The 3,481-nt window shown below is 36.9% G+C and overlaps 1 pseudogene; it reads right to left on the bottom strand.

Moving 5' to 3' along the window:
* Nucleotides 1-2,042: 2,042 nt before the first annotated feature.
* Nucleotides 2,043-2,738, bottom strand: LOC141192146 (oocyte-specific histone RNA stem-loop-binding protein 2-like; annotated as a pseudogene).
* Nucleotides 2,739-3,481: the final 743 nt, after the last annotated feature.

The following is a 3,481-nucleotide window of genomic DNA, read 5'->3' as shown; positions in this document are numbered from 1 at the left end:
GACAATGCGGCCCACAGCCCTTGTTGTGGGGTACACAAATTTGACTCTCCAGTGAAGGAGGAGGCTCAAGTAAAGTAGATTCCTAGTACTGCCCATTTCTAGAGCACTTTTCTGCCTAGTTTTATAGAAACCACGGTATGTAATATTTAATAAATGCGGTATTACTATACCCTAACATCCATCATATCTGTCTTGTTTTACTTTTAATGATTTTCCTATAAATCAAAACTATTTTTCTTTATTTCAGAATGATGAATGATACAAAGTAAAAACCACCAGAGAAAATGAAGTAGATTCCAGCTATACATAATAAAATAGATCAAACACTTCTAAGTGGGTAATACGTTCTTCTTTTACAAATTTCAGATATGTTCATTTAGGTTCAGGGCTGTATGACTATATATCATCCCACAGTCTATGTTATTCTATAAAAAAAAATACTTATAATATGACATTCCTTTACATTAAATAACGGATCATATTCTCTAGCCATTATTTTAATATTTTCCTACCCGAATATGGTATTTCTGTTATTTTTGGACTTTTCTAAATGGGGTGCATATTAAAGCTTTAACTTACTGGAAATCGTTTTGCCTTAGACAAATTTACAGGGATAATTTTGTTATTGCAGGTGTTTGCACTTGGGTAGCCATTAGGTACAGTTCTAAATGTTCCATTACATTGGTACATCACTGACCCCGCACACTGTAATTATTCAGTGGTCGGAGGGAGTAGAGAAGTCATTGCTTGTTATGGCTTTGGTGAAATGAAATGTTTCATTATGGCAAGTGATTTGTCACTATGTAAAACAGTGTTACATAGTTAGGTACTACATAAATCCATCAAAATCAGCCTTTGCTAAGCATCAAGAAGTTAATCCTGAGCAAAGCAAATAGAAATCCCAAATGATGTCACTGCCAATTTGTCTCATAAGGGAAAAGAAATTCTTACGGGCTATAAAGTAGCTGTTGTATTTTGTCTTGAATTAGACATTGGAAAACTTCCTTCTGATAAAAGGAATTCAAAATGTTTCTTCTTATGATACAGTTTGGCTGACAAGGTCAACTTAAGTCCTATAGATATCTTGTGATATTTTATGGCAAACACAAGAGAGTCATCTACAGGTAGACTATAGGTTTAAACCCTTGCCTTTTGCTTTAATTTGGCTAAAGACTCAAATTTCCCATTGAAAAAAAAATTCATACAATATTATAATTTGCCAGCAAAACTCTTGGAAGACTGCATGAAAATCATACATGGGCATATATAGCTTAAAGGGGTTCTCCATCGATACATTTCTAACCCCCTGAGCTTACTGTTGATAAAAGTACAAATATTAACATTACAAAAAAAACCCTGCTCCAGCACTTCCTCTCCACCGTTGCTTCCAATCCTTGTTAACAGGCTGCAGAGTTGACGGCACAACTCCAGTGCATGTGACTATCGTAGCCAATTACGGAGCTCAGCAGTCTTGTGCTGACCACATCGGCATCATCCCTGAGACCAGTAATGGCCTGCAACAGTCACGTGCTCTATAATCATGGCATCACAACAGTAGCCTGACAACAAAGACAGGAGCAGGGGCAGAGGGCCGGTGCTAGAGCAGGGGATTGGTAAGCCATGCTAATTTTATCATTTTTATCTACACCATCAGCTTAGTGAACACACCTAGGATATACCACAGTTGTAGTCATAATAGAAAATTTCCTCTTGGAAATGGCATAACACATTTGCATAAGTGATTTACAAACAGTGGTTGTAGGTCATTGCACCATGCCAAAGACGACACCATTTACTAAAACATTGATGGAAGAGTGAGAGCATATGCTTAATCCATGTATGTGTCAAAATATAATTGGGCTGAAAAGGGTACAAAATGTATCAAGTTTTGCATTAAACACATACTAAGTGTATAACCAGTATAAAGAACGTGGTAAAAACAAAGTATTTTGTCCATCATTTTGTGTGCAAACCAACCAAGCTGTTCTTCAAGCAGTGCCAGGATGAACAGGGTAACATTTATTTCCATCTTCGGTAATGGACTATTGCCCTAGCCTGTATGGATAACTAAAAGTTTCTGTACGGCCGCAGTACTGTAGCCTGTTGTAGTAACTCCAAGATGGGTCTTCTGGAGGACAGCCCATATTACGTACATCTTAAATCTGTGGATCAAACAGATCAGCTGCTAAACCTTGAAAGGTCTCTGTACCACCATGCCAAGGATTATTCAAACTGTGTGATTGATCATAATTCTCCTCTTTCTGAAATGTGACCTCTCCTGGGGGATCCCATGTATGAAGTGATCACCTCCAGAGTTTAATCTGAATATCCCAAGCCCTCTGACTGTACTTCTTATATTTGTTAGGGCTGCAAGGATGAATTCCTGGTATCGTTTGAGATCTGGGAACTTCTTGTTGATAACACTGATGACCGATTATGTTTTTGCCATAATCTATTTGTTTAGGCCACCTTTGAAGAACAGCATCATCCATCTCAAGCTTATTGGAAAATGTTGTGTTGGGGAGCTTAATCTATTCTTTTTTAACTCCAACAAATCCATTTCGGTATCAAACACCAATCTTTGGCACACTTTTCCCAGAGAGAGACTTTGGACAATCTGGGAAAGTCATCCTTATGATATCAGCAATATCTGAATGTTGATAACTACCTTCTTTTGACAGCACACCTGGAGCACTGAGGAACCGGGATTTAGATGGTAACCTGAAATTGTCCTCCATGGAAGTGAGGTTATCTATTCACATCCTGGATTCAGGAAGATGGGACATTAAAAGCCCATGAAGTGGACTTTGGCATGGTGGAATGACCTACAACCACTGTTTGTAAATCACTTATGTAAATGTCTTACGCCATTTCCAAGAGGAGATTTTCTATTTATGACTACAACTGTGGTATATCCTAGGTGTGTGCACTAAGCTGGTGGTGAAATAATTGCAGGAGCTGTATTTAGTTTCTGCCTTTTTTAATTATTAATCACACAATAATTCTTATCTATTTACAAGATGCAACGTGGTATCATATTTTTATCTACAGCAAGCAGATGAGGTTAAAACATTTATGATGGAAAACTGTTGGAAATTATTGGATTTTTGTATTATTATTGTACATATTGCATCAACTACTATTTACTACTGTTTAATAGTGCACGAGTTTCTGTCTCCAGCAATTGTGTTATATTGCCAGTAAAGCACTGTTAAAAAAAAAAATAGGAAGTTCCTGTTCACCATGTGTGTAGCTGGAGAACATTCATGTTTACTTTCACTTTGCAAGCTGACAGACAAGATGCTAAGATCCTAAGCAGTAAGAAATACCAGTTGTAAGCTGTGTTATCTTTGTTCCTGAATAAATATATATTTATTAAATGGCTGGAAAGTACAGAGATTGATCCACTGTCAACAAAAGCAATTTTAATTTTCTCTTTATTATTATTATTCATTTATATAGCACCATTAATTCCATGGTG

Source organism: Phyllobates terribilis, unplaced genomic scaffold (assembly GCF_046119375.1).
Source record: "Phyllobates terribilis strain yellow unplaced genomic scaffold, ASM4611937v1 Scaffold_1__5_contigs__length_1240528914, whole genome shotgun sequence".
NCBI classification, from domain to species: Eukaryota; Metazoa; Chordata; class Amphibia; order Anura; family Dendrobatidae; genus Phyllobates; species Phyllobates terribilis.
This window is presented reverse-complemented; position numbering and strand designations above follow the sequence as displayed.